The sequence below is a fragment of the Bacillus rossius genome, chromosome 1, assembly GCF_032445375.1.
Source record: "Bacillus rossius redtenbacheri isolate Brsri chromosome 1, Brsri_v3, whole genome shotgun sequence".
Taxonomy (NCBI): Eukaryota; Metazoa; Arthropoda; class Insecta; order Phasmatodea; family Bacillidae; genus Bacillus; species Bacillus rossius.
In genome coordinates, this window is record NC_086330.1 from 361077994 (window position 1) to 361095721 (window position 17728).

At 34.2% G+C, this 17728-nt stretch overlaps 1 protein-coding gene across 2 annotated transcripts in view; it reads left to right on the forward strand.

Annotated features, from left to right (window-relative positions):
* Positions 1–389: 389 nt before the first annotated feature.
* The window catches only part of LOC134528303 (eukaryotic translation initiation factor 5), a 69703-nt gene continuing 52364 nt past the window's right edge, over positions 390–17728 (forward strand). For both annotated transcript variants that reach the window (XM_063361809.1, XM_063361808.1), the window contains exons 1-2: positions 390–678; positions 807–936. The gene's annotated coding sequence lies outside the window, so the exon portion shown is untranslated. The remainder of the gene's footprint in view (positions 679–806; positions 937–17728) is intronic.

Here is a 17728-nt window from a genome sequence, read left to right on the forward strand (position 1 = left end):
TTAAGCCGTAACCTTTATTACAATCAGGTGTTATACAAGAGCGAGGCATTCTCTCTCACTATTTCAATTTAATTAATAAATGTGGAAAATGTTAAGTTTTGGGTACATATTAGGCATTTACCAAGCACCCAAAATAATGGGAAAGTAGTGATCTAAGAAAAAATTAAAAAAATTAAAATGGAATTAGGAATAATATCATATTTAATATAATACTTCCCTTTATCATGATGTTAATCGTTGGCATGCCCACTACTAGCGCCATTAGTTTGATGGCTGCCACGAGCTTCACTAAGCGGTCGAGGCACGCTAAGGAAACGAGCATCCAGACGTATCTATATATCTGTGGTCAGATCCTATAAACTTTTCCGTTCACTACTGACCCCTATTGAGAATTTGAAGTACTTAAGATAAAAAAAAATATTATTTTTCTAATAAAATAAAATATTTTAACATTGTTTACAGAATTTTTGTATTTGAATTTTATTTTTTTCGATTTATGTTTGAAATTGCTTTTTTTTAAGGATGTATTCTTGAGTTATTTTATTTGGAAATTCTAGACCGGATATTTCTGATAGCAATTTGAGCGCGTGGCTTCTCAGGTCTCACCTGCAGTTTGGTGTGTGTCTGCAGAAAGAAATTTATTGTTCTTGTGCGTCTGGTACTGCTTGAAAGCGCTTGGTAGGTGATGAAGTCATTGTAATTATTTTATGTTTACTCGAAATGAATATCATGTCTTAACGTTGCAATCGGGAATGGGTTTTTAGATTGTAAGTAGTATGTTAAATTGCTATTTTTTTTTTCTCTAGGTTTGGTGGTCTCGAAAGGGTCCACCTCGAACGTTGTCGAGCATCTGTTACGTGAAGGTTTTTGTTGCTGCGGATTTGCTTTCGTCCGGGTGGGCGTTACCATTTTATATGACTTTACTTACATGCAGAGGTAAGAAAATCGACTTAAAATTAGAATTTAAGCTTTTCCAAATTTAAAAGACGAGAAAGTTCTGCGACTCTTTTGGTTTGTTCGTACCTATGTTATGGTAACATCCGGATCCGATTCATGTTATGGAGTTTTTGTACCAAATAACCATGCTGCATTTTCGTGTTCACATGTGAAAACTTGTTATCTGAATTAGGTTACATGTAGATTTTTATTTACATGAATAAATTCTTATTTCGGTTTGGACTCGTAAATTTTGAGGCATCATTTTATAAATATTTATAAATCGATTAAGTATCTAGGGTTTTATAATGCACTTGGTTGACTGCAACGTTATTTACAAAGTTTGAATCTCATTTAGATATAAATTTTGTAAAATGTTGAGAATATGGCTCCATTGAGCAATGCACACAATCAGAATTGTTGGTGATTAGATAATCCTTCGAGATTTATTTACAATAAGATTACTCAATAATGTTCGGTTGTGAAATGTACTTCACCCGACGATTTTCACATTAACACTTAATAAAAATTAAATTATCTATTACTAGCATTAATGTGAAAAGGTGTGTGTTCACCAGTGAGATTAATGGCATGTTTACACTAGGCCAGTAATTTAGTGGTGAGTAATTTAGTAAACTTGTGTTTGAACAGAATTGTTTAGTAGAGGTTTAGGTAAATATGTATTGTACGGATTAGCGCCAAAAAAAATCGTACAAATATGAAATAACTTTCATTATATGCTATCTTACGTCCTCTTTTCAGAACCGCCTGCGGAGATAAAAAATTCCAATTACTTTAGGAGATATCGAATTTTTTAATCTTCATTTTTTGGCGATTTTTTTTAAAAAAAAAATTAATAAATCCGAAAATACCTTTATTCTGTGCTCTTAAACTTCCTCTTTTCATTGAACCTGGCTGAGATAAGAAATTCCAAATACGTTTGGAGATATCGAATTTTTTAATTTTCATCCTGTGCACTCATGCAGCGATAACGGTTGCTTGTTTACAAGTATGATTTTTTTTTTTGCGATGTTCCCGAACGGAGAAACCTAAGATGTACATAAAGTTCTGCCATTCCCGATTACACCCGAACAATTCACCTTCGGCCAACCTCGGGTTTATTAATATTTATATTTCTCTCTTTATTTTAATGTAGCTATACTAACCTAACTAACCATCCAAAGGGTTTTAAAGTGTTTTAATGTAGCTAACCTATCCGACCACTTTTAATATTTCAATTCATTTTTCCTGCGCAAAATTAAATAAATCCCGAGGTTGGCCGAAGGTGAATATTCGGGTGTAATCGGGAATGGCAGAACTTAATGTGGATCTTAGGACTCTCACGTGAACGAATACATCATGTAAAAAGAAACTTACGTGAGTTTATTCTGTTCATCCTTTGTCCCGGTTTGTTAGGTCAGGTCAGCTACATTATAAATACTTAAAACTATACAACATGTAAAATTAATTGATATTATTTTTAATTTCCGTTTATTTTGAAGTATTTATAATGTAACTAACCTTACCTAATGGAAAATTTCTGTTATTTAGACATTCAGGCGCACACGGCAAAATATAAAATGGCAACTGTCAAATTATTACACACGTCTCATATAGCCGCATGAGTGCACAGGATGAAAATTAAAAAATTCGATATCTCCAAAAGTATTTGGAATTTCTTATCTCAGCCGGGTTTAATGAAAAGAGGAAGTTTAAGAGCACAGAATAAAGGTATTTTCAAATTTTTAAAAAATTGTTTAAAAAAAATCACCAAAAAATGAAGATTAAAAAATTTGATATCTCCTAAAGTAATTGGAATTTTTTATCTCCGCAGGCGGTTCTGAAAAGAGGACGTAAGATAGCATATAATGAAAGTTATTTCATATTTGTACGATTTTTTTTTGGCGCTAATCCGTACAATACATATTTACCGAGGTTTAGTAAAATGGCAAGTGAGCTTGATAAGTGTAAAAGAATGGTGGATGGTCAAGTAGGATTCCCTCACCCAACCTTACTCTCCCTTTACTGGAAAGGTAAGAACGACGTTATAGTAAGAGGGTAGGTAATTGTTGCGGGTCATGTACCCAAGTTTATCCCTTGATCTTGAATGGAATCATTCTGTTGTATATGATGCTTGCCGTTATAATTTATTACTTCGAAAGATCCTGGACATAACAAAAACATTACAATACAAACAATGTTAGTAAGTAAAAAAAATTCATTTTCTGATTTTTATTTGTTCAAATAATTCAATTGTAATTCATTGTTACATCACAATTTTTGTTGTATCCTGGATGTTTTGATAGAAATCATCATTTGCCACAGGGTCTGTGCATTCAGGACCATGCCATTAGGATTGAGGGATAGGCTTGAATATGCAATACAGAACTTTTACCTAGTACGTAGTTCATTACTGGATTGCAAATTTACAGCTAGACACACTGAACATTTATGAAAACACTCTTCTTGCCTTGTGTGTGAACCCTCGCTCACGTACTTGCCATTTTGTCATCCACTTGCGGATACTAAATTTCTGATCTACTTTAAACCGGCTGTTGTGCTGTTTCCAGCATATAATTGTACTGATAATTCAAAAATAAATTTTTTTTAATGATACTTTACTGTCCTGCAAACAAAAAAAAACTTTTTAAATCTTGATTCTGAATTACTCTTTGTTTCCAGGGAAACATTATAAATGAGAAAATATTTAAGTGAAGATAATTAGAATATCTATAAAATTAAAGATTGCAACTTAAAGAATTGCTCATCAATATTTTTCATGGTGTTAAATTGTTCAACCAAGAATTTTGCTAGACTTCAAGGCCATTTACAACCAACACAAGATTCTCTGGAATCAGTTGGCCTAACCTACCAAACCTTTATTTTAGTTTTCTGTGAATACCTACCTTCCTGTGAAATTATGTAATTAGTGTGGACAATCTTGGCCATGGCTGTAATGTAATGACATTAAACATTGCTGTCTTAGAAAACAGTCAGCTATGCTGTATTCTCAAGGCTCTCTGGAGCACAACAGAATCAAGTTGCGGCTAGCATCAAGTAACAGAAGGGCGGTGACAATAATCGGGCCAATCTCTTAGAAAACTGTCTTGTCTATGCTAAGTACAATGGTGACTGCTGAATCCCTGCACAGGCTACCTAATTTATCTTTTAGCTGTAATTTTTGAGAAATTATTAGGAAGTTTGAAACATTCTGTTTTCAGGGTTAGTAAAGGAATGTCTGAAGTTTTCAAAAACATTTCAAATTTTAGTATTTTTGTAATGCTGAGACTTTGTGGCTTTTTAGAACAGAAAGAAAAAAAATCTGATAACATGGTTTTCACACACTACACACATCCCTAAATTTACTTCGAAGGGATAGTTTCGTAATTCCTACTAGTTGGTGAAAATAATTAATTTCTATATCCTACATTACAATCCCTCTGCTTTTACGCTGCCACTGCCATTTATTGTTTACTCGTGAAAAATAGGAATATATGTTTTCCATGCAGTTAAAACGACGACGTTCTTGAATTAACCCTGAAAGGAAGGTTTCTTAATTCCTACTGGTTTAAAATAACAGCTTACATTACAATACCTGCTATCCCCAACATTTATTGTTTACATGTTTGGTTATTTTTTCAATTGGAGAACTTTAGTCACTGTAGATGTTGTAATAATGAAATTTGGTTAAATAACGTGTGTACATATAGCAATTGTAAGGAATTTTTAATGCTTAAATTTCATGTTTTTGTTTTATTAGAATAATTAATTGTATTATGAAATGTTTGTTACATTGCATTTAAAGTACATACTTTTTTGAGTCAAGTGACGTATAAGTCAAATGAGAGACAAAAATTTGGTAAATATGTACAGTCGCGGTAGATGCCAAAAAAAAATGCTAAAAATCCGAAAACACTTTTATTCTGTGCTCTTTCACTTCCTCTTTTCAAATCAACCGGCGGAGATAAGAAATTCCAACAACTTTCGGAGATATCGAATTATTTAATTTTTATCACAATACCTGCGTATTCATGCAGAAAAAAATGCTAACAATCCGAAAATACTTTTATTCTATGCTCTTTCACTTTCTCTTTTCAAATCAACCGGCGGAGATAAGAAATTCCAAATACTTTATGAGATATCGAATTTTTTAATTTAGCAATACAACGCCCGTTTAACCCTTCGAACGTCGCCATTTTTTATTTTGACGTGTGTTAGTGAATGCGTAATAAATAAAATGGTCGATTAGGTCAGGTCAGTTACATTATAAATACTTTCAAACTAAGTGGACATTAAAAATAATGTGAATTTAATTTAATGGTTCTTTAGTTTTAAATTATTTATAATGTAACTGACCTGACCTAACAAAATCCGGACAAATGATGAACATTAACAACTCACGTAATTTTTTTACTTAATACTTGCGCAACAATATCCAAATAAAAAAATAATACTTTAAAATTAGAAACGTTAAAATCTCACCTAAGTTGGAGGCGGGTACATTTCCTTATAATAATAATAATAATTTTACACCTGCAATTGGGCTTCCGCCCGGTGGCAAGGAGTTGCCACCCCCCAACTACCCTCACTCCTCCCCCCTCTGGAGCCTCCTTCGTAAGTCCTTCCCTCCTCCCAGATCCAGTGTCCTCCCCTTTGCCACTATAAGGAAATGATGTAGTCGTTCACGGCAGAAGTTGACCGATTAATTAAACATCGTATTGAACAATAAATGAATAAATAATCACGTATTGGTTCATTTCAATACTGACCAATCACGGAATAAATAATCACCTATTGGTTCATTTGAATACTGGCCAATCACGGAACAGTCACGTGACAAAATTGTCCAATAAGAAACATGATACTCGTAAACAAGAAACCTTATTATCTATGACAAGAAACAATGGTAATCGCCGCATACTACGCAGGTATTGTGATGAAAATTAAAAAATTCGATATCTCCTAAAGTATTTGGAATTTCTTACCTCCGCCGGTTGATTTGAAAAGAGGAAGTGAAAGAGCACAGAATAAAAGTATTTTCAGATTTTTAGCATTTTTTTTGGCATCTACCGCGACTCTACATATGATGAAATTTAAAAATTCGATATCTCCTAAAGTATTTGGAATTTCTTACCTCCGCCGGTTGATTTGAAAAGAGGTAGTGAAAGTGCACAGAATAAAAGTATTTTCAGATTTTTAGCATTTTTTTTTGGCATGTACCACGACTGTACATATTTACCAAAAATTTAAATAGAATTGTTAATCTCGTTCATTTTCTTTGAGGAATACATGCTGTGCACTGAATTTACTGATACATTGAATTTTGCAATCTTTCCAAGGAATTCTTTGATTACAGCCATCATATATTCTGTGTTTGATGTGGATGGTGTTTCATGTATTCCAGTTTATTCCTGGATCCTGATGGCTTGATCCTGTTGTAGGTGATACTTGCTGTTTTAATTAAGTACGCCGACAGATCATGATGGCTGGATCATACCATCAGAATCAAGCCTTCAGGATCCAGGGATAAACTTCAATATATGAAACTGAAAAATTATTATATTTTTAATTCTCCATAGTTGGCTACAGTTGTGCTAAACAGAGATATCTGATAACTGATAAACAATAAGTGTTGGCGGCTGTGTGAAATTCTTAATGCTATACTTAATTAAACGTTTTTTTTAAAGTTATACTTTAGGTGCATTATGAAAAAATGATGAGAGAGAAATTTTAAGATGCGCACGCATCACTGTAATAAAATTAACAGGTTGAAGCTGCGCACGCAACATGTAACGACATTTTCACGGTAAGATGGTAGACCCACGAGTATGAACATAAACCCACATTAGGGGACATACCAAATGTACTGGTGTGCCAAATGAAACTTTATGATAGTGAAATTACCATGGAATTTATTTTGGTATTACATCAAATATAATACACATTTTCCTCGTAACCTTCTGTCAGAGCAGGGGTTATACTGTACGGTCAATATGCTGAAGGGCCGTAGTTCAAAACTCTGTGGTGGTTTTTTTTTTTTTACTTTTTTTTTTTTGAAGTTATACTACTTTAGGCGTGTTATGAAAAAATGATGAGAGTGAAATTTTAAGATGTGCACGCATCACTTTAACACAAAATTAACAGGTTGAAGCTACCCGCTAAAGCGCTCATTAAATCTCAAAAAAAAAAAACTACCAACAAAATAGAAATAGAACCTCTATTAGTCGCGCATGTTGGCATGCTCGTCGCCTCTGATCACTGTTTTCATATTTATAATATTTATCCACATGTTTCTACTTTCTACATTCACAACACACGTTTTAGTTTCATACAAGTGCAAATTATATATGTGCTAATAAATTTTATTCAGTAGTGATTTAAATTGAATATTTTGATTAATATTATTTACTATTTGTAAATATTAGTAAAAAAAAATTGTGCCTTTATACTTTTTCAAGTGCTCCAATATAATTGAGGTTAACTATCCATATGTATTATTTATTGATATAAATTAAAATTTTATTTAATATTCACAAGATAAAGAAATAAATTTAATAAAATATTTTATAAAAAAAATTGTGATTAAAATTGAACATCAAATTAAATTATTAATTTTTAATATTTATTGTTAAATTGAATAAATAATAATAATTAATGAACAAATTTAATGAAAACTTTTTGATAAAAATGAAAAGTGAATATTAAATTAAGAAAATAATATATATTTAAAAAATAAATAAACTTAAATTAAATTTTTGAATTTATTAATAAATTTATTTATTTATTTTCTTTTAAAATATTAAATAATCAATAATCTAAATCTAATCTATCTAAATATATATATTTATATAAAATGCTTTGTTAGTACGTAAATAAACAGTTTTCTCTAACCACCACCAACCCCAATCAACTTCCCGTTGGGGTGGTAAATACCCCTTGGTCTCCAGGTGGTAGTAAGGGAGTTTGGTCGCGGTGGGTGGTTGTGGGTGGCGAAAATGTAAAAACATATATTTATGTCCTTTTCTAATGCATGAGGACTTCTGAAAAGATCTCAAAATTTCTTGAATGGTCTAGAAAGTTCCAAAATGTGTAGAGCGGTTATAATTGATCTGGAATGTTCTAGAAAGTTTTAGAAATATCTGGAACGATCTAGAAAATTCTAGAATGAGTGCAAACTATTATAATCAATATAGAATGTTTGAGAAAGTTCTACAAATTTTTGGCTTCATCTAAAAAGTTTCAAATTGTCCAAAACTATTGTTATTGAGTTAGAATGTTTGAGAACGTTCTAAAAATTTCCCGAATGATCTGGAAAGTTCTAGAAAGTTCTAGAAAATTTTAAAATGAGAGAAATTTATTGCAAGCGATTTCAAATGTTTGAGAAAGTTCTAGAAATTTCTAGAATGATCTAGAAAATTCTAAAATGAGTTCAATTTAGAAAGTGTTGTAAAAATAAATTAAAAACAAAAAATAATACTAAAATAAAAAATTTAAATGTATAATATATGTCAATATATAATGTAACATGTATATGAATAATATACTATGTAAATAAAACATGACTTTTTCATTTACTAATTTTTTTCTTAAAATTATTTTGATTCGTTAATTAGTTTACTCTATTAAATATACTCTATATACACCACATGTTTAATGGCAGAATAAGTTTCGCAATATCGAAAATAGACATCTATTAATATCTATATTAAAAAATGTATCCTTATATATTTTTTTTATACCATTAAACATGCGATGTATCTTAACCCAAGCAACGCTGGGTTTCGCTGCTAGTAAATATTTAAAATTAAAATCTTATAATATTTAGTACAAATTATGTCATAGGTATATATGTATTATTCTCTAAATTTTATTTATTTAATTTTTCAAATTTAAACTGAACTTTATTGACCAGGGTTGGCACGTTTAAATCAAAATGTTTAAAACAATATGTTCAAAATTGTTTTAAACAATACACTCTGAATAAAACAAGTTTAAAACACAATGTTTAAAACATTCTGTTCTAAATATGTTTTTCATATGTATTTTAAAAAAAAGTTTTATTTCTTACAAAAACGAAAACTGCATATTGACATTTTCATCGCAAAGCATCACTGTCTCATTGTAAGTCACCAATTGTGATAAATATCCAGACTAGGATGAGAAGTTTTGAAGTGTAACACATTCCTCACGTAAACATAAAATACCAGCACTGCTTGGGGTCAAACCAGTCATACCTTTTAGGGTGCTAGTTCTACTAAGTTCATCTAACCTCATTAAAAATCTGTTTTTGTTAGTTAAGTGCACGGAAAACAGTTACAAGTTTGGCAGCTTCTCTGTTCCTAGCCGGTTCCTTACAGTACTATGCACAAACCCGAATGTGGAGAAAAGACGTTCAATACCAGCTGACGAAGCTACTGCACTGTGTAACTGATGTGCCAGGTTCAGAGTTGCATGGTGAGTACTTTTCTCCAAAGCCATCCACCATACTAGGGGTTTAATCTCTTTTAGTGTTACAGGACTGAATAAGTAATCCTTGAAAGGTGAACTTTTTGCCTTGTACTTAATAATATCCGGAATGGCTACAGTCGGGGAAAACCGGGCAATGTCAGGGAATTCCATATTCAAAAATGTGTAGCAATATACCTTACACCTGATGGGACTTCTACTGAAACCATATGTGCAAAACATATTCTGGTGGTTTTGATTAAAATTAATATTAAAAACAAAAAAAAGTTAAACTTAAAAAAATTCTTTAAAACATGACAAACTTTTAAAACAAAAAAAAGCAGTTTAAAAAAATAAAAAAATATTTTTTTTATTTAAAAAAAAAACAGTTTTTTTTACCAACTCTGTTATTGACTGTGTTGACTATCTTTTTACAGCCCTTTTATTATTTTATTGTAATTAATTATTTGCATGCAATTAAAAACTTTTAATGATGCCAAAGAAGTATAACTTCTCACGCGTGTACATAAGTACACGTACCCATTTTTTGTAATTGTGTCAATTTCATGCTGTTATGTAACCGTTCAAAATTGAAATTGTATTTCTTGGAAAATGGGGTGGGTTTTCCCATCCCCTTTTTTTGAACCAACCTCTTCTTATGTTGGCTACACCTTTTGAAAGTAACAGTTTCGAGAAATAGCACAAGGATGAGCTGCTGCTTACTTTTTTCTTCTGTAATTAAACTGTAGTTTCTGGATATATGTGGGGAAATATTTTATCCATACTGCTTCCTCAAATTACATTTCCCAATAAAATAATCTTTGCAAAAAAAATAATAGTTATGACAATTTAGCAATCGCTTGGTTATGTTGATCAGGGCACCAACTAATCCTAGATCTTTACAGTGGCATTAATAAACTGAGTTAAAACACTGTATTTTTGAAGAAAAAAAATTATCAAATAGTTTGAGAAAATTAGTCGTTATATTCAAAGCAAGTTGCAAAGTTAAAAACGTCATCGTGAACAAACAGCGTCAGACACACTGACATATATCTCGTTACCTAACTTTCACAAACAATATATACTGATTATCAGAAAGTAACCTCCAGCTTGTTAATTGTACCCAAAACAGAGTTACCTGTGATTAGTAATGAAGGGAACAGTAAAATCTTAAAATGCACACACGTATTAAATTTCTAATTAGGCAACTTGTAGCAGCAGAAATATTATTACGTGTAACAACTAGTTCAGTCCATGAGCAAAATAACTAAGATGTGCTCAATTAGATATTTTATGTTTTTGAATATTTTAATTTTAGGTAATAAAATTTGCAAGGAGATAAATGGAATCATTGCCCAGTGTGGATTTACTTTACAAGAGTGTATCATTACGGGATTAAAATTGATATCTTGACAATAATTTTCATAAAGTTATTTTATATTAATATGTTTTTTAACTGATTAAAATAATGTTAAGTCATTGTATTTTAATGAATTAATATCTTTAAAAAAATATTGATAGTTGGTTGAGTGATCATGCTCAAGTTTTAATCATTATGTTAATAAGTGTGGTGTTAACATGATTTATATTAAGGGACCCGGCTAGTCAGGAGTGTTTGTGTGTGTGTTAGTGAGGCGGGATAAGTGTGAGACCTATTGGTGCTTCTAGCGCGGTATCGCTTCCAAGTGCAAGGCACTGAACTAGTACGATTTCTTCTTAAAATGCAGTGGGTAACTATGAGACTTTAGCGGTAAACAGTACATCGTATGGCTGAGAAGTGAAGTGTACTGCAAGGCCTTTGAGTGCTTTCAAGAATCTCTACTGGGTCACTCTCATCCCTTAGAATTATTCTGAAAACGGGCATTTAACATTTTCACTCTAATAAAAATAGTTTAGTTTAAATCATAATACCTCAACCCCCCCCCCCCCAACCGGCTGTATTCTTAATGCTTTTCGTAAACATATGCTTTCGTAAACTTTGATCTGCTAAGAAGTTTTTAAATGGCGTGGTGTTTTCTGAAGCTTAGTACACCATATGTGTGCCCTGGTAGGCGAGGCCTTTAACAATTAATTAAAACTTAATATTTGAACATCACTTTATTAATATGCCTTAAACGATTTGTACTGGTAGCTATTATATTGGGTACTGTCCAACCGCATTAGTCAAAAAGTAACAACCTGTGAAAATGAACAGGTATACTTCACAGATAGGAATCGGTAGCAATGACAGTAACAGGTTGCCGTTTCGCATTTCGGCACAGTTCCAGTCTGTAAAAGACCCGCAATAGCCATTCCATTGCAAAATGAACGTTCGTGCGCCTGTCGTGTCTTGGGATTGCCCCACCGCCGAGGGCGCTGGTATGGCAACGTCGCATTTCTTCTGCCGCCAAGGTTAACTGCCAGTCCTCTCCTCTCTCGCCATTATCTGCACCGTGTCGGCTCTTACGCGCGGCCCTGCGGCCGCCAAAAGTATTTTCGCAACCATAAAAAATACGCGAAACAGGCTTTCGGTGGTTCCCCCGCCGCCCCCTCCGCCCATAATGTACTTGGCTGTACCCGGGTGGCGCAGTAGTAGCAAATACACGTAACACTCGTACCGAATACTAATACCAATTGCACTAGAGAATAATCCCAAAAAAAGACGTAGCTGTACAAGGTGTAACTACATAATTATTTAATAAGTAAACTGTTTAAATTGTATTTATTATATTCTGTTAAACATGAACATTACTAACTTTTTTGTTGCCATAAGCATGTGTTATAAACACGTACTGTGCATACCGACTGCCATCTGTGGAACCGACGTGACAACACCGCCAGGTTTATAGTTCATGAACCGGTTCTCCAAAATGGTGGTTGCGGAACATTTTGCGTGTTGCGTGGTTGATGATCCAGGCCTAGTCCAATGCCTGTGTGTCCGTCGACTGCTCGCTACTTGGGAGGATGTCGAGGTTGTTTGCATGGGGGAGAAACTCTTAATTGTCGACACAGAGATGAAAGTTTTGAAGCACTTTTGGACCTACCCGCTAGATAGTGTCTTTCCTAATATATATTATATAACATAACTACATTGATTGTGAGAAGTAATGCATCAGCTATCATCAGCAAACAAACCATTGAAATATTAGTTCACTTTATTTTGGTAGCCACATATTTTGTGCTGTGGCATACCAGAAATACTGTATCTCCTACAAATTTATGTAGAGAATATATTTTTTTTTACAAACCAGTAATGTGTTTTTTTTTTGCACAGTAATTATTTTTTTACTAAGCAGTTGCTTCGAGTAGTTAAATTATCATAAATCTTAACACATTGGATTTTAGCCTCCCGCCCGAGACATTTATGCCAGTAGTAAATGGGCCCACCTAACATGCGTCGCATGTCGCGCAAAACTTGGCTTTGGTTTCCGCTGTGAGAGTCGCACTTCTGTATCTCTCTCGTTCTGTGGTTGGCTGCCCTCGTACTGACAGTCCGCCGCCATTCAGGATCTCGTAACACTTTCCCACGGTTCGCCGTACGCATTCCATCATTTATGCATATGGACGACTTTTGTGACGCAAAGAGGAAAACCAGTGAAACGAACTTAAAGGAATACATTCACTTGATGTGTGACCCTGTTCCATTCATTCCACGTAACGTAACGTTTACTTAATGCAGCGGTGGTCAGTCGACCGTCGGTATCCACTACCAATTTCCCCCCCCCCCCCCCCCAACTTCTGTTTTCTGTTTTATTTTATGAAATTATGGTTTGTGATATGATTAAAAACGTAAGATCGTATAAGCAATGCGTTAGTAAGATCACGGCTTTCATCCATCAGTTGAAAGAATGAATCACGATTTTTTTAAGAATTTTGCGTGCTGTTCTAGATTACATGTGATATTAAATAATAAATTAAATTCCTTAAAATCGCGTTCAGAATGTACACCTAATTTACTTACCTTTGAATTCGATTTATATATTCTGAAATATCTTTTAATCGTTACCAAAATTTATCAGAAGCAAATGTCTGTATGTATGTATGTATGTTGTGAAAATATACTTTACTGAAAAAAAAAAAGTAGTGCGTTAAAAGTGATACTTTGCCCTTCCTTAATTTTCTTTTAAAGATCAAATAAGGTATTGATTACATAATTCACTGGAACGTTAAATGCTAAGCAATAAAGTACACAATGGAGATTCACACTCGTAAGAAAAATGGCTATGGAAAACCTGCAGAATCCTAGTTGTCTGACTCACTACTTTATTGGTAATCTCTCCCTCCATAATTGTTCGTTCCGCTCTAATGAGTCATCGCCCTATCCTTCCGGTTGTAATGAAGCTTCTCTTAAAGAAAACCAATCAACATACCTGTATACCTACCCGTGTTGTGCTCAATTGCAGTACCGTGGTTCAGTTTGCAATCACTTGTGTGATAGAAGCTATAGTGTCTCTTATATTGCAGTGTTGCCAAATTGATACTACCCAGCTTTTTAACATTAAAATCTTATTTCGTGTACAATCGTTAGTTATTACTTTAATGTGTGTTTCATTTTACTATTTGTTGAACTTCCAGTTGCAGGCATCCTGAAAGAAAAATAGAAATTCATTGCTAAACGCCAATTATTATTTCAGGGGAGAAACTGAGATGGTCAGAAAATGTATTTCCATAATTCTTGTTGCAAATTTTTCTTTACAAAAAAATACAGTGTTTCAGATACATTTTAAAGATTTTTCGTTACATTATAAAGTTGTGTCTGAAACTTTTGTTCTATATGGCAACAGTACACTGAAACATAGCGCTAATTGCGGAAGTCGTGCGTTGAAAAGAGAGAGTAAATGCACACTTCAGTCTCGAGGTATGAGAGGGGCTGTAAACGTAATTGTGTGAAATTCCGTGTCCAGGTTTTCTTGCCGGACACACCAGCAGCACCGAGCATAGAGCATACAATGAGTGAGGTATAGAAGTGCTACACTAGGGGCGGTATTCCAAGATTTTCGGGCAAGGTAGTGTATTCACACTGCCTTGTTGGGATGCAACCGTAACCTAACTCGCGGACCGTATTCCGGAACGCGTTCAGACCGAATCTCAGCAAACAAATCGGCAATCGTTTTAATGAACTGTGCCCTGCGCGAGGCTAGAAACTGGTTTAAACGCACTCTAGCGGACGTTTTGAAACCATCGAATACAAATGTTACTGCATAAATACTATAGATAAGCAGCAACATCGCATACAAAAAGACAGCCTTTCTAATATACTCAAGTTGCGATCATTTATTGTTATTACCGTTAAAGTGTACGAAATTTATTCCAGGATAGTTTCGCTCTCACAAAGTTTAATTTGGAATACCAACACGTTTGGTTCGCCCCCCGATGATAACAAAAATTGACTATATACGAGTTAATGGCGCCAGACGCAGGTCCGTCATCTTGACGAAATCGACGGAGTCAGCTCTGCGCATGTGCGGAATTTGGGCAACGGATAGGACACCAAAATACGTTCCCTAAAAATAAGGGACTGGCTGTGTCTTATCGTGCACAAGGAATGCGGTTAGGGTACTGGTGTGGCATATTCAACACCCAAATCCTCAATTTTGTCGTGGAATGCCGGTCTTAAAAGTGGATACTGAAACAGTGTTTTGCGCGACATGCGACGCTATAAGAGTTGCCCCGTAACTACTATCAAATAAAGGTTGGTCTAGAAGTTCAAATCTAAAGTTTTAGGTGTACGAAAACAACTTAATGCTGCTTTGTAATTTTTTTTTAAAAAAAAAGCATATTTTCTTTATAAATGAGTTGGAGATGCAAAATTTCTGGTTTGCCATACCACAAAATATGTGTGCAACCAATCAAAATAAAGTGAATTAATTTTCACTGGTTTGTTTGCCTGGTAATAGTTAGTGCATTTCTTCTCACAATCGATGTAGCTAAGGTGGTAATATATTATGTAAGCTGCTATCTAGCGGGTGAGCCCCAGACTACTTCAAAAACTAGGTCCCAGTCTCGGCAACGAGAAAGTCTCCCCCGTGGCGCCGAGTGTTCGTTGCGGCTGGGCGGTGCAGGCAGCGGGCGCTACAGCCACACAGTCGTGTTTGTGTGTGCGCGTTGGAGGGGGAGCTCCCAAGGTCGCGGTATTTCTGTGTCCCCCGCCTCCCCTGTACGGCCCCTGTGACTCCGGTGCACTTGCACGCGGCCGCGTGGGGCATGTTGGTACCACTGCAGCCATCGTGCACTGCACTAGAGATAAGATTTCTATTGCTTTGTTTTTAAGTCCAATTTATATTTTAAAACTGAGCGCTTCGGTGGTGTTGTTTTTTTTTTATTTTTATGAAAGCCGTGTTTTAATACTTGTTCCACCCTAATAGGGGTAAAACGTATGTGCTGCAATTTTACGGTAAAACTTTTGATAAATTGGTCTTGAACATATGCATTTGGAACAAAAATAAATAAGCGAGCATTTATGGTTTCAATTTGAGATTTATTATAAAGCATAAGCAATAAGCATCCGTGCACTTTTGTACATTTTTTTTTTTTTAGAGATAATGACATTCATTGAATTTCAGACATTAAAAGATTGTTTTTTTAATGATTTGAATTAATTTGGGTTTAATACTACCCAATTCCATTAACAAGGTGTATTAACTTGTATTTCGATGTTTGACGGTGTTTTGAAATGCTTATTGGTTTTATCGCATTTCACCATATAATCTTGTGCCTTTTTATTACGTACTCCTTGTTTCATTTATCTGCTGTTTGCAAAAGAATCGGCCTATTTAATCAGATCAGTTACGTAATGGCCACTCTCCAGAAGTTCATTTTCAATTCGTTCTTTGAATACCCTTGCATGCGCCACTACTGGTTTACCCTGCATGTCTTGGAGAAACCTCAAGCACGGACAAATATATGAATATACAAACACGCACAAAAAAATGGGCCAAATTCGGCCGATGTCAAATGTTAAATGTAAGTGTAAGGAATTGGTCGGGAAAGTTATCACTGCACAGAACAACAGTGGGCTGACAACGAGCAGGCAATTGCAAGACAAAAATCCACCTTGGACAAGAGCGATAAACTGAAGAACTCAACGATGATACTCAACGGATAATATGGACAACACATCTGACATCTCCCGTCATCAGGCACAGACATACTAGGGTTGCCGAAATATCGCAGCTGTCTTGTATTAGGAAGTTCGCCGTGTTCGTCTGTGCTGTAATATTTTTATGTCTATGCATTTAACTTTTGATTTTGTCGTGTTTTCTGTGTGTTTGTCTGTTCATCTAGAGGTCCGTTCTTGAGATTTCTCCATGACATGCAGTGAAAAGTTGGGTTTGTGATTGAGAAACTTAAGAAGAGTTGTAAACTTTACGTGTACGCCGATAAGCACATAGTTACGTCATACTGCGAGTTTCCAGTTAGATTTCGTGGTTAATTCTAACCAATGTAATTTATTTTGAAGTGCATTTAGATTAGGAACCATTGCCAATCGATAAGTTGTTCAGTAAACATTTTTATCCATGGTGCAGTTAGATGTACCCACTTGAAATACCAAATGTATGAATACGTTTTAACCTAAAATTGCAACATTTCATCTCGTATTTAAAAATTCGTATAAAAATTAGAATCACTATATGTAAGTACTATTCTCATGTAATGTTAATATTTCTATTCCAAGCCACCATAAAGTGGCTTTACAGTTTAGAAAATATATTCATGAATTGTAAGTACATTTTTATAGACTCGAATGATAGCAAAAATAAACCAGAAAAATCAGAATAATGAATTTCCAAAATCATAAAACAAAATTAAAAACCCAATCAGAGTTTTTTTCCTAATATTTCATGCAATTATCTTCTGAGTAACTATCTTATCGTTTCTTAACATTATTCTAATAATTTTGTATTTCCTACTCCTTTCGTAATATTTTCCCCAAGGAACATTTATTTTGCGCCAACAACACACTGTGCTCTAATTAGTGCTTCTAATAATTATCAAGGAAAGAAAATAAAACATATAATCATCTCTGTTAAGTCTTAGTCAACATATGATAAGCACACACAACTCGTACTCAATAATCGTAAACTATCCCACTAGTAGTATACATAGTCAGACTTGCCAACTTGTACGATTTTCCCGTACAATGTACGGAAAACGACTTACTTGTACGGTGTACGGGGACGTCTGGAAATCTTCCGGATTTTTTGCATTTTGTAGTGTAGGTATGTTGGTGAAAAGTGAAACGTTAGTTGCTCGCGCTCATGTGTCATGTTTAGGCTTACTGGCAATTTTTTTTTATTGTGATTTACTGTTAGTCACGCCGTACCCTTTTCGCCGCCAACCAATACAAATATTTTCACAAATAGAAAAT